At 44.4% G+C, this 25,975-nt stretch overlaps 1 protein-coding gene across 3 annotated transcripts in view; it reads right to left on the minus strand.

The window, feature by feature from the left end:
* B3GALT1 (beta-1,3-galactosyltransferase 1) overlaps positions 1–25,975 on the minus strand; it is a 513,983-nt gene that overhangs the window by 310,803 nt on the left and 177,205 nt on the right. For all 3 annotated transcript variants that reach the window (XR_012250678.1, XM_073647010.1, XM_073647011.1), the window contains one exon: positions 15,912–15,971. The gene's annotated coding sequence lies outside the window, so the exon portion shown is untranslated. The remainder of the gene's footprint in view (positions 1–15,911; positions 15,972–25,975) is intronic.

Here is a 25,975-nt window from a genome sequence, read left to right on the forward strand (position 1 = left end):
CCCCCATCACTCTCCTTCTTGGTCGAATAGCCCTTACACAGCCTGGAGGTGTGTTTGGGGTCATTGCCCTGTTGAAAAATAAATGATGGTCCAACTAAACGCAAACCGGATGGAATAGCATGCCGCTGCAAGATGCTGTGGTAGCCATGCTGGTTCAGTATGCCTTCAATTTTGAATAAATCCCCAACAGTGTCACCAGAAAAGCACCCCCACACCATCACACCTCCTCCTCCATGCTTCACGGTGGGGACCAGGCATGTAGAGTCCATCCGGTCACCTTTTCTGCGTCGCACAAAGACACGGTGGTTGGGACCAAAGATCTCAATTTTGGACTCATCAGACAAAAGCACAGATTTCCACTGGTCTAATGTCTATTCCTTGTGTTCTTTAGCCCAAACAAGTCTCTTCTGCTTGTTGCCTGCCCTTAGCAGTGGTTTCCTAGCAGCTATTTTACCATGAAGGCCAGCTGCACAAAGTCTCCTCTTAACAGTTGTTGTAGAGGTGTGTCTGCTGATAGAACTCTGTGTGGCATTGACCTGGTCTCTAATCTGAGCTGCTGTTAACCTGCGATTTCTGAGACTGGTGACTCGAATAAACTTATCCTCAGAAGCAGAGGTGACTCTTGGTCTTCCTTTCCTGGGGCGGTCCTCATGCGAGCCAGTTTCTTTGTAGCACTTGATGGTTTTTGCAACTGCACTTGGGGACACTTTCAAAGTTTTCCCAATTTTTCGGACTGATTGACCTTCATTTCTTAAAGTAATGATGGCCACTCGTTTTTCTTTACTTAGCTGCTTTTTTCTTGCCATAATACAAATTCTAACAGTCTATTCAGTAGGACTATCAGCTGTGTATCCACCAGACTTCTGCACAACACAACTGATGGTCCCAACCCCATTTATAAGGCAAGAAATCACACTTATTAAACCTGACAGGGCACACCTGTGAAGCGAAAACCATTTCCGGTGACTACCTCTTGAAGCTCATCAAGAGAATGCCAAGAGTGTGCAAAGCAGTCATCAAAGCAAAAGGTGGCTACTTTGAAGAACCTAGAATATAAGACATATTTTCAGCTGTTTCACACTTTTTTGTTAAGTATATAATTCCACATGTGTTAATTCATAGTTTTGATGCCTTCAGTGTGAATGTACAATTTTTAAAGTCATGAAAATACAGAAAAATCTTTAAATGAGAAGGTGTGTCCAAACTTTTGGTCTGTACTGTATATATATATATATATATATATATATATATATATATATATATATATAAAACCAAGCTTTAAACAAGGGGTTACTAAACCCAAACTTTTGGTCTGTACTGTATATATAAATAGTTTTTATACATCTCTGACGGCCCTCATTTTGTGTCTCATTTTGCGTGTTGCATTTCTGACATCTGCATTACAATTATATGGTACTATTAATCTTGCAATACATTTTTAATTCCTCCAACTTCAGCAAGAGTCATATTTGCAATATAGACTCTCATCTGGAAAAGTGGGTGTTGGGAGGCTGTATGAAACAGCGTGCATTTAAATATCAGGGATAAATTTCAGTACCAGTCTGGTCCTATCGGTGGGGGTTTGGCTGCTAGGATCCTCACCATTCTCAATAATGTGGGGTTGAATATACTGTCTTAATGACAAAGAAGTGCACAGAGGCTTACATAGAAATCATGGGGCCCCATAGCAGAAGTTCTATTTGGGTCCCCTCCTCAAAAAAAACAAACCATTAATATTCAGCGGAGTCACAGAAGAGCATATCTCACAACTTTGCAACCCAAACAAAGTCATTTTCCTCCTATATAGTCCTCCATATAGTGTTATGGGCACCAAACAGTCCTCCATACAGTATAATGGGCCCCACATAGTCTTACATACAGTATAATGGACCCACATAGTCCCCCATACAGAATAATGGGCCCCTCATAGTCCTCCATACAGTATTATGGGCCCATATACTGTAGTGCTCCATACAGTATTATGGGCACCACATAGTCCTCCGTACAGTATTATAGGTACCACATAGTCCTCCATACAGAATAATGGGCCCTACATAGTTCTATATACAGTATAATAGACACCACATAGTCCTCCATACAGTATAATGGGCCCCACATAGTCCTCCGTACAGAATAATGGACCATACATAGTCCTCCATACATTGTAATGGCACCACATAGTCCTCCATACAGAATAATGGGCTAACATAGTCCTCCATACAATATAATGGGCCCAAATAGTCCTCCATACAGAATAATGGCCCCACATAGTCCTCCATACAGAATAATGGCCCCACGTAGTCCTCCATACAGAATAATGGGCCCCACATACTCCTCCATACAGAATAATGGGCCCCACATAGTCCTCCATACAGAATAATGGCCCCTCATAGTCCTCCATACAGTATAATGCGCCTACATAGTCCTCCATACAATATAATGAGCCCACATAGTCCTCCATACAGTATAATGGGCACCACATAGTCCTCCATACAGTATTATAGGAGTGACATAGTCCTCCACACAGTATTATAGGCACCACATAGTCCTCCATACAGTATAATGGGCACCACATAGTCCTCCATACAGTATTATAGGAATGACATAGTCCTCCACACAGTATTATAGGCACCACATAGTCCTCCATACAGTATAATAGGCAGCACATAGTCCTCCATACATAGAGATATCCTGCATTTATTTCCTCTTCAGGCTTTCTTTTTTTCTACAGCCTGTTTTTCTGCCTACCCTGAGACTGTAGTTGCTTCTTCCCCTCTTCACACTTCAGATATGTTTACCATTCCCTCACTTGTGCTATATATAACACTCAGAAAAGGGAGAAACAAAAAAGCCATCATAGCAGGTGTGCTAACAGATTTGAAACATTTCCGCAAAGAACTTAGCTAAATAAAGGACATTCAGCAACAGCAAAATAAAGACATTTTTTAATGAAAACGTAGAATGTGGCCAGTGAATGGGAACCATGCAAAATACTTTTTACCTGCCGTCATCCCCAGCTCCTCTTTTGATTAGCTGGCCTATTGCGTCCTCACAAATGCATCACACTGCAATAATGGCTAATTAAAGGTGGAGCCAGCTAATCAAATGAGAAGCTGGGGATGCAGGAAGACAAGTAGGACAATGGTTTGCATGGCTCTTGTCTAGTGATCACGGCCACTGGTCCAGGGTAATGCGACTCAATTTGCTCATCTTCATTAATTTTGCATTTAGGAAATTTGCAGTCTGATTCAAGTTTGACATATTTCTCTTGTGGGATTAACTTTCACAGCAATATAGGTTGGATGTGATGTCTTTGTATTTAGGGTTCGGCTGTCTTCATTAGCTAATGTATCTTCACAGCTTCTATATTGTACTTATTTCCTCTTCATGTGCTTTCCACATTTTCAACAGCCTGTTTTCTCTACCCTCTCTGAGACTGTAGCTGCTGTCTCTCCTATTTACCCTGTAGCTCTGTTTATAACTCCCTCCCCTTATCTGTTGCTACCTATAACACTCAGATAAGGGAGAAACACAAAGCCATGAGAGCAGGAACACTGACAGATTTATAACATTGTTATAAAGCACTGAGCTAACTGAAAGACTTACTGACATTCAGCAAGAGCAAAATGGCAAAAAAAAGTTTTAATGAAGAATATTTAGAAAGTTCCTTAACATTGCACTTAGGAAGTTTTCAGCCTGATCCAAGTTTCAGATTGTTCTCTTCTGGGAGTGTTTTTCACAGTAATATAGGCTTGATAAAGAGCTGTGTGTGTACTCAGAGTGCTGCTGTCTTCATTAACTAATATATGAGCACAGTTTCCACTCTGGTATATTTCCTCCTCATGTGCTTTCCTACTTTCCTTTAGCCCGTTTTTTCTGCACTCTCTGAGACTGTAGTTGCTTTCTCACCTTGTCAAACTGCAAATCTGTTTACACTCCCCTCCCTGCGGCTTTTTACAACACTCAAGTAAGGGATGGAAGACTAGAAAGATATCAATGCCGAAGCACTGTCAGTTTTGTAATATTTCTGCAAAGCATTGAGCTAGATAAAGGACCGAAACAAAATGTTAGAAATTTTTTAATGAAGACCATTTAGAAAATTTCATTTGTCACATCCTTGTTTTTAAATCTGATAAATTTGATAATCTACAATACTTTGCAATCCAGCTCATTGGAATATTCTGGGTTTTGCTAAATCGATTTAGTAATGTATTCAACTAAATGCATTCTTATAAATGTTGCATGTGTGTGGTGGAAAATATAAATCAGCCTTTATGGTAATATAGGATATACAGTACAGTATTTGCCTTTGTTGCATATGTGCATGCGGCCAGCAGATAGCAGTAAATTGTTAAGCTACAGTCCTTTATCTTCATCTTTTCCATTGGGAGGTTAGAGACAAAGCAATCATAATAGCTTAATTGCTTCACTTAAATGGAATCACCTGTATTGTTCTTGGATGCAAGGCCCTTGAAAGCTTTCAACAATCTGACAATTGTATTTGTAAGAGAAATAAAAATATATATATATATTTATACATACAGTACAAGGCTCCGCCAAAAAAATGTGACACTGGTTACCATAGTAACAGAATAATAGCTTCACTTGTCTAGACTATTGAAAATGTGTACTTCCATCATTTCTTCTAGATGTACGGTGCAAGTCAATGTACATCCAATAAAATAGCTGCTCAGGAATTTTTCTCTTCAGTCTGTCTTCAAAGTAAAAGACTTTTTGTAGTAATAAAGATCTAAGTTTTCACATGGCCGTAAGAGAGCGGAATTTGCTGAAAGTGCTTGTATTCCCAATGTGGTAATGTGACTTGCTCGGCTCTCACAGAGCCAGACACAGGAAACACGTCTCAGGTTAACTTTCTGGAGGTTTATTGGGATATGGCATAAACCTCAGCAGGGTTCCACAAAATAAACATGTGCTCTCCGGAATAACAAAAAACAAAAAGATAAAGTATAGTATAGTCCATAGGTGAGCGGGGTTTCGCCCCCTCCAGGTAGCACAATGAAGTCACACCAAACTCAAATTCATCGGTGGAGCTCTCTGGCTTCACCACACACAGCCTTGAGACTTCATTCTCCAGACCACACACACCAGAGAAAAAAAACAGAGACTGAGCATTTAACCTTGCTCAGCCACACCCTGAGGTGGAGATATGGTGAATGACTTCCCTCCCTTCTCTATGTCATTTACAAAAAACACTTCCTTTGAACATGGTGGTTTAACCCCCAACATATAACATGCTGGAGGAAATTGTAGGTTTGGTTCACTAAGGCTAATAACCATAGTGAAACATATCTCCCCTCACATACCATTCTCAATGACGGATGTATCACTGTACAGTGAGAAGCTGACCAGATCTGGCAGGACAGGCTGTGTATGAGCATACTCTACTGAAAAGGAGAAAGACAACTGGGTGTTACCAATCTATTCATACATTCAATTTAATCTCACAGCATAATATTCCGAGGAAAGTTTATTTTTACTAGAATTGGTGCGAATTGATACGCACGTTCCATTCCATCAGCAACAACAGTGGTCTGTTGCCGGTTTACAGGAATGGGAGTACCCAGGGGCGGGCATATCATTGATGCAAGCTGTGCAGCCGCTCAGGGGCCCAAGAGGTAAGAGGGCCCATTTCCACCTCCAAAACATATAGAATTGTGCATTATGATGAGCTATTGAACTTCAAAAGGCCCATATATTATTCTTGCATAGTGGCCCTCTTCTGTCTGTGTCTGCCAGTGGGAGCACTGCCTCTTACTTGACGGCTTCCATGGCTTTTTATTTTTACTAGCCGGCCTGGCGCGACATCACATGTTCATCACGCTGTTTCAATGACATTGTAATGGGCCGGCTAATCAAAAAAAGAGCCATGAATGGCAGCAAGTAAGAGGCGGTACTCCTACCCCCGTGCAGTAGCCACAGAGCACTGTTGTGGACAATGGAATGGGACTTTCAAATAAATTGGCACCAACTGTACAAGAGAGTCTACTCTTCATGATGCTCATGGTAATGCAGCCCATTAAAAGTAAAGAATTAGCATTAGTGAGAATCGATCGGCCATGTCAGTAATCTGTGACTGCTGGATGGGAGCCCTGAGAACTGCTGCTTATCTGAAGGCATCCGTGGCTCTTCTTTTGATTAGCCAGCTTGACGAAATGTCACATGTATGTTGCACCAGGTGGGACGGATGCAATCAGGAAAGAGGCAGTTCTCAGGCCTCTCCTCCTGCAATGACAGACCACTAACATGGCTGATGGGACTTAGTCCTACGAATCGATTCATACCAACTCCAGACATAATAGTAGCTCTAATTGCTTTCAAAATTAGCTAAGGGTGACTCTAGGCAATATCAAATCCCATACAGTTTCCAAATGAGCCATTAGTAGGCTATACATTTGCTATAAAGTCCCAACATGGGTTAGAAATGGAATTGGGATCAGAAAAAATGTGCCCAATACACTATAACATTGGTTTACGTTTCCAAAGTAATTTGATTCTAAAAAGCCATAACAATAGAAAAACCTGCCTAATCTTGTATATGTCCCCCTTTTGCCACCAAAGGAGCTCTGACTCATCAAGGTGTGGACTCTAAAACACATGTGAAGGAGTTCTGTTGTATCTGGCATCAAGATGTTAGTAGTTGGACCTCTAAGTTTCGTAAATTGCTAGAGGAGAAGTGCATTTTCGGAAGTTCAATCAAATTAAAATTTGAAGAATTTGGAGTCAACTCCTTGAACTTTTCGCCATGTTCCTCTAACTATTTCCGAACACTTTTTGCAGTGTGGAAAGGGCATTATCCTGCTGAAAGGGTAAGTGAATACCATCAACATGAGGAAGGTACTTGGTCTTTTCAATATTTAGGTAGGTGGTACTGTATCTGTCAAATTAACATCCATATGAATGCCAGGACCCAAGGTTTCCCTGCAAAACTTTTCACAGTGCATGACGCTGCCTACACAAGCGTGTCTTCCTTTCAAAGTACATCCTTGTGCCATTTTCCCCACATGATGTAAAATATAATGGGATTCATCATACCAGGCCACCATATTCCATTGCTCCAATGAGCCTTGAGTGTCCATGACCTAGTCATCATCTCAGTGGGTGTCTGGACCACTTTTGATAGGAACTAACCATTTAAGCCAGGAACATCTCATAATCCTGGCATTTGGCAGAAGCATTGTTTCAGTTGTCAAATCCATCACATTTGGCCCTTATCAAGGTTACTCACAGTTCGGAGTACTGCACAGCTTCACGACTCAGTAGTAATGGGGACGCTAGTAACCAAGGCTGGGTCACCTCTATGTAAGGACCCCAGAGAATCTGCATGATTTTACTTCTATTATATACAGTCTTTTGACTACAGATTAAAATCTCCTCCATTAAAGGGTTTGTCCATGGATCTAAAACTGATGACAAATACTTAAGATAGGTCATCAGTATCAAAATAATGAGGGTCCGACACTTGGTACCTCTGCGGATCGGATGTTATTAGCTTCAGCACAAACTAGATGTAAACACTGAATGCAGCTGTACAGTTCAATTCAATGTGTAGCAGCAGCTGCAGAGAACTGCAGAACAGCTCCTATTCTCTTCAATAGTTGCTGTCCTGCAGCACCTGGCAGCAGCCGCTAAACACTGTACAAAGATGTGGTGTACAGCTAGATTCAATGTTTACATCTGGCGAGTGCTGGAGTTAACAACAGCTTACTGGCGGAAGTGCTGGGAATCAGACCATCACCATTTGGAAACGGATGATATATCCTAAGGCTTGGTCATCAATATCAGATGCCCAGACAACCCCTTTAAGTGAGAAAGGAAATATAGAGCATAAACAGCTCAGCACCAAATCCAGCTCTGCTACATCTGTAAATACGCTGACGTTTGACTAACTGGACTCATCTTCCAATGTTATGACAGCTTTGCTTTAAAACAGGGGTCTCAAACTCGGCTGGGTATATGGGCCGCACATGGAAAAAATTTGAATTTGGGGGGCCGCATTCTTTGTTCAATGTGACATTTTTAGTGATACCATTTTTTTTTGTATACACCTTTTGAACATTTTTTCCGTGTTTATTTTTTTATAGCTTGGGTCGTTATGGATGTGGCGATAATAAACGTGCACTTTTTTGTGTTTACTTTAGTTTACATATAAAACAGCATTTTTAGTGCCCAATATTTTTTCATGCTTTATTTTTATTTTTTGGATTTTTACAATTTTGTTTCCCCCAATTGGCCACATTCAGTAATATTGTCTTACAATTAGCATCATATAGTAATAATGGCAAACATCTTGTAGTAATGTTCCCCATCCAAGTCCCCATCTTGTACTAATGTGCCCCATCCAGGTCCCCATCCTGTGGCTATGTGCCCCATCCAGGTCCCCTCTTGTGGCTATGTGCCCCATCCAGGACCCCATCCTGTGGCTATGTTCCCCATCCAGGTCCCCATCTTGTGGCTATGTTCCCCATCCAGGTCCCCATCTTGTGGCTATGTGCCCCATCCAGGTCCCCATCTTGTGGCAATGTTCCCCATCCAGGTCCCCATCTTGAGGCTATGTGCCCCATCCAAGTCCCCTCTTGTGGCTATGTTCCCCATCCAGGTCCCCATCTTGTGGCTATGTGCCCCATCCAGGTCCCCATCTTGTGGCAATGTTCCCCATCCAGGTTCCCATCTTGAGGCTATGTGCCCCATCCAGGACCCCATCCTGTGGCTATGTGCCCAATCCAGGTCCCCTCTTGTGGCTATGTGCCCCATCCAGGTCCCCTCTTGTGGCTATGTGCCCCATCCAGGACCCCATCCTGTGGCTATGTTCCCCATCCAGGTCCCCATCTTGTGGCTATGTGCCCCATCCAGGTCCCCATCTTGAGGCTATGTGCCCCATCCAAGTCCCCTCTTGTGGCTATGTGCCCCATCCAGGTCCCCTCTTGTGGCTATGCTCCCCATCCAGGTCCCCATCCTGTGGCTATGTGCCCCATCCAGGTCCCCATCCTGTGGCTATGTGCCCCATCCAGGTCCCCATCCTGTGGCTATGTGCCCCATCCAGGTCCCCTCTTGTGGCTATGTGCCCCATCCAGGTCCCCATCTTGTGGCTATGTGCCCCATCCAGGTCCCCTCTTGTGGCTATGTGCCCCATCCAGGTCCCCTCTTGTGGCTCTGTGCCCCCTGTGCTGTTCTTCACACACATAAAAAAAAAAAAAAAAAGATGATTCTCACCTGTCCTCCGTTCCCTCGGCGTCCTTCCTGCAGATGTGGCCCGCAGGCACCACAGAGTCAGACCCCTTGACGATCCCGACCTGGTCCAGAAGGAGCCGCCGACAGCAGCGCTGCATTACCGCACAGAGACTGTCTCCCAGTACTGCATTTCCAATGCCAGCCGCTGGCCAATCAGAGGCCAGCAGCTGACATCTGCATATGGCAATGACGTCATACTCGCTGCGCCGACACGCAGATATCAGCTGCTGGCCTCTGATTGGCCGGCGGCTGGCATTGGAAATCAGTGCTGGGAAACAGTCTCTGTGCGGCAATGCAGCGCTGCTGTCGGCGGCTCCTCCTGGACCTGGTCGGGATCATCAAGGGGTCTGTGCCTGCGGGCCGCATAAAGCAGCCTCAGGGGCCGCATGCGGCCCGCGGGCCGCGTGTTTGAGACCCCTGCTTTAAAACAAAGTGACAATCTCGTCTATGACGGAAGTCCACATAATTTATGTGAGAGAGCTAAATTGGATAATGATGCTGTTCCTCTGCTATGAAGACTGAATGTAGACATTGATGCCTTTTAGAAAACATTCTTACACCCGTCCTTATAACTCAGCTATTTCGGCAGTGTGTGCTTTATAAACCACTAACTCTACATTATGCTAATTAGAATGCATATGACGCGCCCCTGGGCCTACTTGGTGTAGCGTTGCGCACGCAGGGACTACCCGGAGCCGGGCCTGTTGGGGGTAGTAGTCTCGTGGCGGTGACCCGGTCCGTGCCCAGGGAGTCAGACTAAGTGGCGGTATATTAGCAGTAGATGTAGGACGACTACGCCACCCGTTGAATGCAGCTATGGAGCTGCCGCTGCAGGGCAGACCGCTGAGGCCGGTGGTAGGATAGTGCAGCGTAGATGGTATAACCCCCAACGGGAGGGGTATGGCCTCAGGGCAGCCGACGTGGATGATGGGGGTAGCAGGAACTACTCAGAGACGATGCGGTGTAGTTCAGGGTCTTTACTGGTGACAAAGATAGACCCTCCCGGAGTACTGGCTAGCGGTCGGGGCCTGGTCAGTCCTTGAGCAGATGGGATCCCCCTTGGCCAGGCGGAGTTGTAGGCCTCCCCAACTAATTGTACTCTTCTGGCTTCCTTGCTAGAGGCGGGTAAAGGTAGCCCACGTCCCTGAGTGTACCGTGTGGTGCTCACCCGTATGGCCGGTGACTCGGGGCCTTCTATTGGCTTCCGCTCCACGACGGCGGTGCTGGTCCCACGCGTGTGACCGTGCCTTCGGGTTTCTTGGCCAGAGGACCTGAAATCCCCTGCCGGGCGGTTTCTGCTGCTGGGTCTGGGTTAATCCCCACAGCCTCGGACTCCGGGTCCGGTGGTAACTCTTCAATCAGGGCGAGCTCTACAGCTGCCAGCCCCTGATTCCTTTTAGCACGACTTCCCCAGAGCTCCTGATCTCTCTTTCCTATGCTGCTCCTCTTCTTCTCTCTACTCTTCTCACTAACCCTGCCTCAGCCCCAGCTTTATATAGGGGAAGTTCTTCCCCTCCCAGGACTGGGCAGGAGGTGTGGCATGCATAGGATTCCTGACCAAGAGACCTCCCACCTGCTCTCAGACGTAATATTGCTATTACTGTGGGAACCAGACCCCTGGGGTGCCACACATACAACTTTACAAATTGCTTTCTGGTAATTATATACTTCTTTGTGCCAAGTCCTTATATATAGCTCCTTCTTGCTGCCTCCTGCTTTGCTCGTTTATTTGAGGTCACCAACCTTATCTCTAGATTAAACATTCAAAGCTCCCGTATATTTCATTTTTACAGCTTTGTTTTGCTTATTGCTGGGATATTTCCTACTATTCCTGTAAACATCCTCAATTGTTGGCAGCTTTCCATAAAGATGCTCTGGTATATTTGGGAACATGTCGCTCCGCTGTTCATTATCATTATCAATGGACTGTTGAAAATCTCTGAAAATCATACCCATTAACTATTGTATTAAAGAAGATGTTCAGGCCTTTTCTTCCAGGTACACTTGTACTTGCACACAGTGTTTGAAGGAACTCAGCAGGAGGTTGTTCCAAACATCTTGTAACCACACATCTTCTTTGGATGTCAATTGTGCAAAACCTTCGGTCTCTTCCTGTAATCTCACAAAACCTGGATGACGAGGAGATCAGGGCTCTGTGGGGGTCGGATCTTAACTTTCAGGACTCCTAGTTCTTCTTAACACTCAAAATAGTTCTTAATGACATGTGTTGGGTGATTGGGGTTGCTGCAGAATAAATTTGGAGCCAATCAGACTTCTCTCTGTTGGATAAGTAACAACTTCCCGGCCAAATTCCTTTAAAGCATCACTCCGACGTTATATTTTTTATTGCAGCGCTGGATCTGATCAGCTGCCCTGTGCATCTAACAGTCGCTCGTGGATCTGAGATCCAACCAGTTAAATGCCGCTACCAATTGCTGACAATGGCATTTAACACGCGCCGGGCGGAAGCATGTCACAAGCCCCATCGGTGCCCCTGTCACGTGATCCTGGGGCGCTGATGGGTTGTCATGACAGCGGGGAGTGGGCAGAAAACCCCCATGCCTGTAATTGTGAAACTTTCATGAATGCCGGCTTGTGGCCGGCATTCATAGAAGATCGTGATTTTTGCTATACATAGCAGTGCTGAAGCCCTGCTATATGTAGCACAGGCATTCGGATGATTGCAACTTCAAGTCTCCTAAGGGGACTATTGAAGTCATTAAAAAGTAAAAAAAAAAAAAAGTTTTAAAAAAAAAATTAAAGAAAAAAAAACACAAAAAATTCAAATCACCCCTCTTTTGCCACATTGAAAATAAAATAATTAAATAAAAATTAAAAATAAATATATTTGGTATCGCTGCATTCAAAAGTGTACAATCTATCAAAATATAAAGTAAATTAATCAGATTGGTAAACAGCATAACGAGGAAAAAAATAAACAGAATTAAGATTTCTTTGGCCGCCTCAACACTGCAATAAAATGCAGGTGATCAAAATATCTACCCCAAACTGATATAAAAAAAATGTCAGCTCGGCTCGCAAAAAATAAGCCATCAACCAGCCCCAGAGCCCGAAAAGTGGAGATGCTACGGGTCTCAAAGAATGGCAGTATAAGCTAATTTTTATTTCTTATGTGGCACCCCAAGGTCTGGTTGCCACAGTGGCAGCAATGTCATGTCTGAGAGCAGGTGGGAGGTTCCCTGGTTGGGGACAATTAGCATTCAGCACCTCCTGTCTCAATCCAGGGAGGGGAGGAACCTGCCCTTTATAAACTGGATCTGGGGCGGGCTTAGAGAGACCAGCCAGAGAACAGACAGAGTCCAGCCAGAGACAAGTTGCTGATAGGGACAGGTCAGCAGCAGGCTGAGGAGTCCCTGTAGGCAAAGGAGGAAAACGAGGCCAGGAGGAGAGCTAGAAGAGCTCATCCTGGCTAGAAACTTGTAAAGCCGGACACTAGAGTCCGAGGCTGTGAGGGTTATAAGCCAAGCAGCAGAAAACCACCACGCAGGGGACTTCAAGTCCTCTGGCCCAAGGAAGCCCGGAGGCTCAGCCACACAAGATGGACCACTATTACCCCGGAGGGGTGAGAAGTATGGAAGGCCCGAGTCGCCAGTCATACGGGTGAGAATAACACGGTACACTCAGAGACGTGGGCTACCACTACACTACAGCAGGATAGCCAAGAAAGAGTGAAGTCAGCACGGTAGGCCTACAAACTCCCCCTGACCAGCAGGATTTCCCAGTTGCTCTCAGACTGACCAGGCCTCCATTGTTAACCTGTATTCCAGACGGGTTCCTTAATACCACCAACAGTAAAGACCCTGAATTGCATGACAGACTCCGTGTGGCTACTGCTGCTCCCGTGCACCATCACCACCAACATCCCCAGTTACTGCCCTGAGTCTATACTCCTCCCGTGGGGAGTTATACTACGCTCAGCTGCACCCACAACACCAGCCTCAGCGGTCTGCCCTGCAGCGGCGGTTCACTCTGACCGCAATCCACGGGTGGCGTAGTCGGACATTCAGCATATAGACTGCCATTTAGTTTGACCACCCTGAGCCACGGACCGGGTCACCGTCACGCGGAGACTACAACCCCCAGCATCCCACAAAAGGCCCGATTCCAGGTTCCCCACACGGCCCAGGGGGCGCGTCACTTACAAATTTCAGATTTTTTTTCATCACTTAAATAAAAACAAACCTATACATGTTTGGTAACTGCGAACTCGTGATGACCTGGAGAATCATAATGCCAGGTCAATTTTAGCATTTAATGAACATGGTAAATAAAAAACTAAAAAAAAACTATTCTGGAATTGCATTATTTTTTCAATTTCACTGCTCTTGGAATTTTTTTCTCGTTTTCCAGTATACTATATGGTAAAATCATTCAAAAGTACATCTCGTCCTGCAATAAACAAGCCCTCATACCACCATATTGATGAAAAAATAAAAAAGTTATGGCTCTGGGAAGAAGGGGGAGCAAAAAACGAGAGCGCAGAAACGGAAAATCGCAAGGTGGTGAAGGGGTTAAAGGCCGTACAAATTGATTATTTGCTGTTCTGATGGCAAAGGGCGGCTACAAAATATTTATTTGATTTCAACTTCCCTTTTGTTTATTTACTTTGCATTTTGTTATTTGATATAAAACAAACTATTAACATTTCTAGTTTTTATACTTTGTAACATTCTTCTCACATCTGCCTAAAACTTTTGCACAGTGCAATATAAAGATAAAAAGGTTTTAGGCAGGTGTGGGTATAATAAGTAACAACAATATATATACGGGATACACACACAAGACATTCACCATTTGGAATAAGTGACTTAGCAGTTTTATTCTTTTATTCTGCAGATTAGTGACTTAACTACTATACCACATTTCTTTGATGTTTTACTATTTTTGCACAATACATTTGTGTTGTCATAGTCTGAGACCCATAACACATTTATTTTCACTCATTCATTTTTCACAAATTAAAAGAAGCACCAAAAAATACCAAAAAAGTTTACTGTTCCTAACTGTTGTGAAAATGTTAGTGTTGGGGTTGTTATAGACAAAGTAATACCTAATATGTGTGTGTTTTTTTTTCATTTCTAATTTTTAGCCATAAAATGGATTTTTATTGGAGAATTTAATTTTTATGTTTATGTTTTTTTTATCATAATACTTTTTTTATCTTTATTTTAAAGATATTCTTTTATTTCTTCTCTGTAAGATGATTTGCACACTTGTATATTACACTGCCATTCATTTAAATAGGAGCTCAAAGATAGTAGACCTGGGGGTCTTTGCAAAAAGAAACCCATCTGTACCCTGCATCACAATGGGAGTGACTGAAGATAGGCAGACAAATGTCTTAAGGCATCTAAGATGTCAATGATCACGGCATCTGAGGGGTTAAACAATCGGTATAGGAGCTAAATCTGATCCGAACACTAACAACATGGTGTCAGCCGTAGCTACACATCACATCTGCTGATGACGCAGACCGGGCCCCTGAGTCCACGTCATAAGAGGACCCTAAGATAGAGTAACCATAAACCACCAAAAATTATGGATTAAAAATAACAACTTTATTGGAAATTCATTATAAGTAATATATATACATATATATATATATATATATATATATATACACACATATATATATATCAACAAGCGATAGGGTCAAATATAAGGTATGGGTGCAGCATAAGGGGACCCCATTATATATCAATGGTGTAATTAATAGACCTGGTACACATATCCCATAGATGTACATGCAGATCCTGAAACAAAATGTCAGTATTAGAGTAGGTACTGCTTACCCATGGCAAGCCCAGACCAAATGCTCTCTCCTTGTGGCCTGACGCGCGTTTCGCATGATCGCTTTATCAAGGGAATGTTATGCGTTCAACCATTTTTTGTGCCTTTTATACCAATGAATCAATAAAACAATTATTTTAAGAAGATGTGAGTGCCGGCCATCGTTTGGACTGATGCAGCAGCTAACCTTAGGTCCATTTGTCTAAGCTATACATATACAATACAGGGCATGAAAGGATTAAGACTCGGAGAGTTTTTAGTTAAAATGTAAAAAGTGTAATGTTTTTTATAAAGATCAAATATACAGTAATTAAATTATTTTTCATGGCAGATGCTCAATATATTTATCATACTTTCTATTTCTTAACTCTTTGTTCACTACGTCAAAATGTCAACTGCATTTTATTCCGACTCACTAATTCAGCCTGGCCCCTGTTCTTAAAAACTACTTCATCATGTTGTACTTTGCCTCCGAACACCGGAACTGTGATTATGTCCCAGGCGCTCCCATCAATCACAACACAAATTTACTGTGACCTTTAGAAGGCAACGCAAAAAAACCAACTGTTATAAAGGCAGAGACACTCAGAAAGTCAAAGATCAGGAAAAGTTTGCAGCAGCACAGAGATCTTGTCGTATCCAATGTATCCATAGGAAATAGGAAGTAAATACAAATGCCTGAACCATCACAAATAAGAAATAAAGCAAAAAAATGGATAAACAGATAGATATATAGATAGATAGATAGATAGATAGATAGATAGATAGATAGATAGAAAGATAGATAGATAGATAGATAGATAGATAGATAGATAGATAGATAGATAGATAGATAGAAAGATAGATAGTACCTGAGATGCAGGAATCATTATGTGCTCTTTTCATCTGTCATCTTCAATCCAGCAGATAAACTATGAGTAAAGAAAACAAAACATTTAATATACAAAATATCATATGAAATTGAAAGTTTAACAAGCTTTAAAAGGGCAAATCAAACAGTTGTATGACTTGTGATTAGAATATTTATCTAGCACGTGCCCCATCTGTCAGGCCCTGCTCCGTATCAGTGTTTACTTTAACATAAATCCATTCTGCACCATTACCTTTATCTGGCCAACCAACGGTAAGGAGTACAAGACGATAAAGTACATGAATAGGGACAGCACAGGACCAAAGGTGCCTGCAAGAAATGCACTTAACAAATAGACAATAAATGGGGTATGAAAAAACACAGCACAATAAAAGGGAATGTGTCATCAGAAAATGACCTATTATTTAATTCCAGTTTTTGTGCTAAATATATTTCTTTTTTTTTTTATTTGTGACTTTGTTTTTTTTATTTTTTCATATCACGATTTTTATATATATATAAAAAAAAATTTAATATGTTGCAGTTTTCACATTGACCACTGGGGCTTTTTTAGACTCACACTTCCTGTTATTTTAGGAAACAACACATCTAAATTAGCCACAATGAACAGACTGTGACCCTATCTTCTGTACTAACGCCTCTAATGAGCATGTGCAGATGTTATTGTGAACAATGGGGAATCAGAGTCAGCAGTGATATCACCTATTGTAACTAGAAAATCCTTTGTTATCAGCTGTGTATAGAGGTGTTCCTTGTCATTAAAATCCTGTCTCTGATGATAATGAAACTCCTGTAAATTCTTCCTGAAAGGACAGGAAGTATGAGTCTATGAAAACCCTAGTGGCCAGTGTGAAAATTACATGATTAATATATATTTTTTTTTAAATTCTAGAATTTCTAAAATGCATGTTAAATTAAAATCTGATTTAAACAACGTCATTTGCTGATAATGAATTTCATTTTAAAGGATGATATCGCCCTTTAGATTAAAAGGGACCTACAAGACTCAATTTTCCAAGGATCAGCACAGACCTGGAGTGGAGACTGATAACAGTACATGGTGGACGTTCAAATGAATCGCAAACTATGTACTATAGAAATGTCCTGGACTTTACAGAGCAAACATACTGTCTGTTCGCCGATATCGCCCCAGACCATAGTCTACCCCATCTTTATGACATCAATATACTGTTATCAGGCATATAGAAAGCGGTTGTCATTGAAAGATAGACTTTATAGAATCACTAGCTTTGGCCACAGTGATTTATATAATTCTAGGCATAATTTTGTGTGTAAGCAGATATATCATTTCCAAAGTATTTTTTCCATTCGACTTCATCCGAGGGCCCAATTTACGTAGCAACACATGTAAGAATCTCTTTAAAGCTCTACCCTGCAGCACTTAATCTGTATGGGAAAGGTAACATTGATAGCGTTATTGCCCTCGTTAGTGTTATTGACTTTGACTGTGGTCACTCATGAGTTAATAGAAGAGACAGAGGCAAATCTCGTTAACCGCACTGACGTAGATAGTGCTACGTATGTGAGAATTGGGCTATATAGAACTACTATATACAAGCACACGTATGTGTTATATACCGGTCAGAGTATTATTAACGGATCTGACGCTGAACGCCCACAGTAGAAAAAATAACCCACGGTCGCCTACAGCTGTGATTCCAACTCACTATTAACCTCAGCAATAAAAATGACAAAGATGTGATCACACCCTAAGATTATATCACTGCAGTGTTTGCAGCCCCTACAGTGACTTTTACCACTGCTATTAGTATTATAAAATTCCCGTACATGCTTTTTATATTTGCAAAGAAAGGATATTTCTAATCTTCTTGTTAAATGTTTTTGTAATGGAGAATGTAAATCTATAGAAAAAAAAAAAGTAATTCTGACGAATGGCTTGCCAACAATCAGACCAATATAGTTTATGAGCAAAAATTACAAAACTTAATTGAAATTTTTTAAAGGATCAATAGAAGATTGGAGGGGTCTCGTCACCTAAACAAGACACTTATATAAAGAGGCTCCTACAGTGGGTACGGAAAGTATTCAGACCCCTTTAAATTTTTCACTCTTTGTTTCATTGCAGCCATTTGGTAAATTCTAAAAAGTTCATTTTTTTTCTCATTAAAGTAGACTCTGCACCCCATCTTGACTGAAAAAAACAGAAATGTAGAAATTTTTGCAAATTTATTAAAAAAGAAAAACTGAAATATCACATGGTCATAAGTATTCAGACCCTTTGCTCAGACACTCATATTTAAGTCACATGCTGTCCATTTCCTTGTGATCCTCCTTGAGATGGTTCTACTCCTTCATTAGAGTCCAGCTGTGTTTAATTAAGCTGATAGGACTTGATTTGGAAAGGCACACACCTGTCTATATAAGACCTCACAGCTCACAGTGCATGTCAGGCCAAATGAGAATCATGAGCTCAAAGGAACTGCCCAAGGAGCTCAGAGACAGAATTGTGGCAAGGCACAGATCTGGCCAAGGTTACAAAAGAATTTTGTGCATTACTCAAGCTTTCTAAAAGCACCGTGGCCTCCATAATCCTTAAATGGAAGAAGTTTTGGACCACCAGAAGCCTTCCTAGACCTGCCTGTCCAGCCAAACTGAGCAATCGTGGGAGAAGAGCCTTGGTGAGATTAGTAAAGAAGAACCCCAAGATCGCTGTGGCTGAGCTCCAGAGATGCAGTAGGGAGATGGGAGAAAGTACCACAAAGTCAACTGCAGCCCTCCACCAGTCAGGCCTTCATGGCAGAGTGGCCCGGCGGAAGCCTCTCCTCAGTGTAAGACATATGGAAGCCTACATAGAGTTTGCTCAAAAACACATGAAGGACTCCCAGACTATGAGAAATAAGATTCTCTGGTCTGATGAGATGAAGATAGAACTTTTCGGTGATAATTCTAAGTGGTATGTGTGGAGAAAACCAGGCACTGCTCATCATCTGCCCAATACAAACCCAACAGTGAAACATGGTGGTGGCAGTATCATGCTATGGGGGTGTTTTTCAGCTGCAGGGACAGGATGACTGGTTGCAATTGAAGGAAACATGAATGCGGCCAAGTACAGAGATATCCTGGATGAAAACCTCTTCCAGAATGCTCTGGACCTCAGACTTGGCCGAAGGTTCACCTTCCAACAAGAGAATGACCCTAAGCACACAGCTAAAATAACAATGGAGTGGCTACAGAACAACTCTGACCATTCTTGACTGGCCCAGCCAGAGCCCTGACCTAAACCCAATTGAGCATCTCTGGAGAGACCTGAAAATGGCTGTCCACCAATGTTCACCATCCAACCTGATGGAACTGGAGAGGATCTCCAAGGAAGAATGGCAGAGGATCCTCAAATCCAGGTGTGAAAAACTTGTTGCATCATTCCCAAGTAGACTCATGGCTGTACTAGCTCAAAAGGTGCTTCTACTCAATATTGAGCAAAGGGTCTGAATACTTATGACCATGTGACATTTCAGTTTTTCTTTTTTAATACATTTGCAAAAATTTCTACATTTCTGGTTTGTTTCAGTCAAGATGGGGTGCAGAGTGTACTTTAATGAGAAAAAAATGAACTTTTTAGAATTTACCAAATGGCTGCAATGAAACAAAGAGTGAAAAATTTAAAGGGGTCTGAATACTTTCCATACCCACTGTATATTCTGCTCTCTTCATTGCTTAGTTGTAGCCATTGCTGGAGTAGATTATATCTGATCAGTAAGTTTGCTGATTGTTGGTTCCCCCAAACTCATATTGATGACCCTCTGAGTAACCCCTGTAAAGAAAATCTGTAAGATCAAATCCCTCCCCCTCCAAACCACATATGGACATGAAGGTCTTTGAAAGCTAAATCCATCAACACTATCATGTCATCCATCTGCCCCTGCATTCCTGAGAAATCAGGATTTTAATTCATATGTAAATGAAGCATTAAGTGCTCTGGTCATGACAGAGCACTTTCCAAGCCTCTGCCTCCTGAGGTTGTTTCTCTGCTAGAACCAGCCTCTTTAGCTTTATTAATAGCTCAGTATCTGATTTCCTTGTCTGGCACCCGAGGTCAACCAGGCAGTGAGCTATTAGCTAAAGAGGCTGGTTTTGAGCCGGGAAACAATCTCCGGAAGTAGTTGTTCCTTATGCACATGCCCAGAATACTAAATGTCTAATGTGCACACTAATTAAAACATTGATTTCTTGGGAATGCAGCAACAGATAGAAGATATAAAGGTGTTGATGGATTTTGCTTACATATCCACATATGCAGTTTGTGGGAGATCGACCTTACTGACAGATTGCCGTTTATCTAAGTTTAGGCAACACACGTAGTTTTTGCCAAGTTTCGGTTTGAATTCTAGCCATCTAATTTCAAACTTAGCAGTAGTCTGAAATAATACTCCAATATAAATATGTTTTTTATTTACTGTATGTAACAGAAGTCCAAAGGGGATATCCAGTTTCAAAAACACGATTGGATCATGGGTTGCTGAAATCATTGTGATGGCAGCCAGGGCTTACTGAAGACCCATGTAGCTGCCATGATTGTTCATCTATGAAGGACAGCCACAGGTTAGTAATTAGAGTTGAGCCACCCCCGTAGTGTTCGAGTTCTGTTCAGTTCGTCGAACACCCGTATGTTCGTCGAACAGTTCGTCGAACACCTTCGAACACCGTTAAAACCAATGGCAGGCAAACAAAAACACATAGAAACACATAGAAAACACATAGAAAACACTTCAAAGGTGTCCAAAAGCTGACAAACTGCTCAGAAGACACAACTAACACATGGAAAAGTGACAAGTACATACAGTCATGCGAAAAGAAAAGAGGCGGAGAAGTAAAAGGAGGGGGAGACACAGATATAGGCATGTCATGCAATTCTAAAACCAAGAAAGGCTGGAGTAAAAATCTAAAATCAGCCTACCAACACCCAGACGTCGTGACAAGAAAATTAAAAAAAGAAATATCTTTAGGTAGAATGGCGGTTCCATTCAGAACACTTTCCTTACAAGACGTAGTGGTATCCCCGTTGTGAGTTGTGCCAAAAACGGAACCCAATACATTTGGACTAATCCACCATTTGACATATCCAAGGGGCAGGTCCGTAAACGACAACATCGACGCGGAACCAAGTACAGTAGTATATACTGTACAACCTTTGACAAGGCAATCAGGCGGATCAAGAAGTTGGGAAGGGTCACCCTAATGGCCAAAACAGACATTGATGCGGCATTCCGGTTACTTACTACCTGTGCTTCCGAATAGTGTCCACCTATTGGGCTGCTTCTGGGAAGGAGCATACTATATAGATCGCTGTTTGCCCATGGGGTGCTCCAGATCCTGCTCACTATTTGAGGCGTTTAGTTGCTTCCTCGAATGGGTTGTAATGGACGTTTCTAAGGGGGCACATATCATCCATTACCTCGACAACTTCTTATGCCTGGGCCCAAAAGATTCGCCACAGTGTGAATACACGCGGTAGTCCACCAGTGAGAAGGAGAGAGCTGGAGGGAGAGCGGACACCACAGAGCCGAGGGGATAGATGGAGAACGGAAGAAGGAAAGAGGGCGAGGGAGGTAAGGGAGTACAGTGGAAGGCCGACCTGAGCTCCCCCACGTTCCTGCTGGGCGGGGAACAGCCCTGGGAAGAAAAGCCGCTTGCGCATCCCTTTGAAGTTACGGGCGTGAGCGGGCAGAGGGACTACGCTGGAGTGCGAAGCCGACACGACCAGTCCGTTCCTGCCTGTGCGACCTCCGTGTCGCCGGGTTTGTGCCAGAGCCACGGTGGACCCTGATGGCCAGCCCCCCTCTCCCAATACTGGTGCCTGTCCGCTGGTGGGTCGAGCCCCCCCCGCGGTGGGGGGGTTAGTAACATCTGCAGAAGAAAGACCATCTTCCAGCCAAACTAAGATGTCTACTTCTTTTCATGGACAATGTAATATGATCCCTTTCTTACGGACACGCCCATCGCTACAAATTCCAGATGAGGCACAAAAACAGCAGGTGCTTCAACGGATATCAAGTGCTCCTTCAAGTGGGCTCTCCTCCCCCTCAACTTCAACATCACAAATACTCCAGTCCTCAGAGGTGTCACCCCAATCGCACTTGCTTCCTCACAGCTCCCAAGTCTCCAGCTGCCCGTCTGAGTATGGGGTAACACAGATGGTTGAGTCTGCACAGCTGTTTACTCATACTATAGCCTGGGAAACGGAGGTCTGCTCCAGAGCTTCTGTTAATCCAGACGAGGAAATGATCTGCACTGATGCCCAGAATCTTTATGAGTCGGATCCAGGACCAGATGAAGAAGGTTCTGAGCATAATATAGACCCTCGTTCCCAAACTGTAACTCCTGTTGGTGGAGACAATTATGAAGACGATGATGAGACTCAAATGCCTGATTGGAGCGACAACTTGACTTTTCGGTCAGGGCAGGAAGAGGTTGGCTCTGAGGACGACGGGTGTGAGAACACACAGGGTGATGATGACGAGGTTGGAGATCCCACTTACTGTCAACCCACAGTCAGTCAGTTGATGAGGTCAGCAGAGGAGGTGGAGGAGGATGTGACTAGCCCAGGGGATGGGGATGACTCGGTACCCGGGCCTTTGCCTGGCCTTGGGGATGTCGCAGTGGTCGCCTCCCGGGCCCGTACCCTGGGGTCACTCTTTAAAAGTGTGGATAATTGTTAATTTTATAAGAGTTCGTGATGCCACCTGTGGTATCTGGTGAGAAGCACCAGCGTTGCAGCAGTTCACTGAGGCTGGTGATAAGGCAGCTCGATGGTATAGCTCCCCACAGGTGGAGCTAGGTCTCAGAAAAGCGTATGCAGGGGGAATGCAGGACAGGCGAGACCCAGCTGGGTCAGAGCAAGAACGGGAACGGACACGGTAGTCACTTCAGTACCTTTTACTGGTGGAAATTCAGGCACATCCCGGAGCACTGTAGGGTGAAGGGTGCATATCAGGATCCTCCCCAATGAGCGGGTGTAGGGCCTCCTGTTTCTTGCCTCTGCGTAGTAAGTTTCTGACCTGCCTGGAGCTAGGCCTAACTTTGTCTCTGTCCTGCACTGGCTGACCTTGTGGTAGTGCCTTGTCTTGGAGTTCACGCTCCCAGTATGCGGGGCCTAAGCGACTCCTGGCTCTGTTATGTATCAGCACCTTAGCGATTCTGGGACTTGTAGTTCTCCAGGGATTCCGGTTATGCCTTACTGGGTCATAGAGATCCCGGTAAGCTTGGATCCGGTGTCCGGTAAATGCTTCAGGGTGAGCTGGTTAAGCTCCTCTGCCCCCTATGTACTAACTCTCCACTCGCCTTCGGCCTACTCGGGCCCTCACTAGGCTATACACATTAACGGCAGCTTGCCGCGCTTCACCGATCTTATGGCGCCGCCACACCTTAAGCTCTAACTGGGCTCCCTGAATCTAACTAGCCTCGTGCTCCACTGCTGAACTATTAACTGAGTTCTGTAGACTAGACTGAGCTCCTCTGCAGACTGACCTCTCTTAGGCTTCTCTACTGCAGGAACTCTTCAGAGGAACTGAACTGCCTAGCTCCACCTTCCCTATTATATCCCTAATGGGCTCCCTCTGCTGGTCTGAGGTGGAAGGTGGAGATGTGTGAATGTTTATGGGGGCCTCTTGTGGAGGATTCCATCAATGCACTCTTAAAGTATCTGTGAAACCAAGCGCAGCTGGGCGTCACAGATGCTATTGACGACGAGGTTAGGTTGCGCCTTCCTGGACAGAGACGGAGTACTGGAAGCACATCAACAACTGCATCCTCAACCACAACTCTGCCTCTGACCACAAGTCGTAGTGGCTCTTCAGGTCGCATGGGCTCTAAGCCTTGCATAGCCTGGGCATTTTTTCAGATCGATAAGGATGACCCAACTCGTGTTATCTGTAATATTTGTCACCCAAAGCTAAGTAGAGGCCAAAAAATCCATAGTTTGAGTATTTCATGCATGAACCGTCACATGAACATGAAGCATAAGTTGCAGTGGGAAGCGTACTGTGCTACAATGCGGCCTAACAGGCAGGGCCAACCACCGTCTGCCCCATCTTGTGCATCCGCGGCCTCTTCATCCTCTGTGACTGGGGGGACAGCAGTCACACATGTTTTTGGACGCAGACCTGCCACCTCTTTACCCGCAACAGCCAGTGTGGTTGGCAGGTCATCATTTCATTTGGAAGTGGAAACATCAGCTGGTGTTGAGCACTCTCCGACATCGAGAGCACCACGAGCGCCTGCATCTTCCTCACAGACCGGCAGTTTGCCGGAGACACCCTACTCAATCCCGTCTAAGCACAACAGCCAGCCCTCGGTCCCTCAGATGTGGACAAGTAAAATACCATTTCCTCCTAGCCATGAGAAAGCTAAGAGGTTGAATTTCACCATCTGCAAGTTGTTGGCTACAGAAATGCTGCCTTTCCGCCTGGTGGACACAGAGGATTTTCGAGACCTTAAGTCCGTCGCAGTGCCCCAGTACCAGATGCCCAGTCGGCACTACTTCTCAAAGAAAGGTGTGCCTGCGCTACACCAGCATATCGCACACAACATCACCGCTTCTTTGAGAAACTCTGTGTGTGACAGGGTGCATTTCACCACAGACACTTGGACGAGTAGGCATGGACAGGGGCGTTACAGGTCGCTGACTGGGCACTGGGTAACTATGGTGACAGCAGGACAAGGGGCTGCTGTCCAAGTCTTGCCGTCCCCACGAGTTGTACGTCAATCCTCTTTATCTAGAGGTTCCTCCACTGCTTCTGCCTCATCAAACTCCTCTCGGTCCTCCACCTGCACCCAAAGCCTGTCTGGTCATGCCACCCGCTTTCTAACTGCGCAGAAGGAATCCTGCACACCTCCTTACTATGCTGGCAGCAGGGTTCAACGGCATCAGGCGGTGTTTACTTTGAAATGTCTGGGAAATGTGAGTCACACAGCTGAGGAGTTGTAGTCAGCTCTGGAGACCCAGTTTCATGAATGGTTGTCTCCACTGGACCTGCAACCAGGGAAAGCCGTGTGCGACAATGCTGCTTCGCCGGGGCAATGTCACACATGTGCCTTGAATGGCTCACGTGTTGAACCTGGTTGTCCAGCAATTTTTAGCCCACTATCCCGGACTAGATGGCCTTCTGCAGAGGGCACGGTCGCTGTGTGCTCACTTCCGCCGTTCGCATCCCGCAGCTCAACGACTTACATCTCTACAATAGTCGTTGGGCCTGCCAGTTCACCGGCTGAAATGCGATGTGCCGACATAGTGGAATTCAACTCTGCACATGTTGCAGCGACTGTGGCAGTACCGACAAGCCCTGGAACAAATACGTTCTGACGTATAGTCTGGGCCAACGAGATCCAGAGGTGGGGCAAATCACGCTGGAGGAGTGGTCTCAGATCAGGGACCTATGAAGTTGACGAGCCCCCTGGGCCATGGGGTACCCGGAGCCGGGCCGGTAGACGCTGGGGGACGTAGTCACTGTGGCGGTGACCCGGTCTGTGACCCAGGGCGGTCAATCCAAGGGTAATTTGTATATATGGGTTTTATAATGTCCGACTACGCCACCTGTGGAGTGTGGCCAAAGGGGCCGCCGCTGCGGAACAGTCCTCTGAAGCTGGTGGTTTTGGAGCAATGGTATTATTACTCCCCACAGGAAGAGTGTAGCTTCAGGGCAGTGTTGGTGGATGATGGTGGTTGTAGTGCAGGGAGTCAGTAATGAACACAGAGTCCGTGTGATGCAGTCCCAAGATCTTTACTCACAGTTGTTGCAGTCCAGATTACAGGTACCAGAGCAATCTCCCCCGTCGTGCTGTGCGTACTCAGTGAGGGGCTCAGTCCACCCCGATAGCTCCGGACTGTAATGCACACGCCCGGGCTGAGCGGCATGTGCGTGTGATTGTAGTGATTCCACTGGACCGTGCCGGAGAGTGAATGCCTGGAGGGGCTTAACTAGGTATTCACCCGATCCGACCAGGGTCGCACGACGGCATACGACGCCAGTGCACCAAGGAGGAACCTAGCAGAGGGACCAGGTGCTA

The sequence above is a fragment of the Phyllobates terribilis genome, unplaced genomic scaffold (genome assembly GCF_046119375.1).
Source record: "Phyllobates terribilis strain yellow unplaced genomic scaffold, ASM4611937v1 Scaffold_9__5_contigs__length_417890890, whole genome shotgun sequence".
In the NCBI taxonomy this organism is placed as follows: domain Eukaryota; kingdom Metazoa; phylum Chordata; class Amphibia; order Anura; family Dendrobatidae; genus Phyllobates; species Phyllobates terribilis.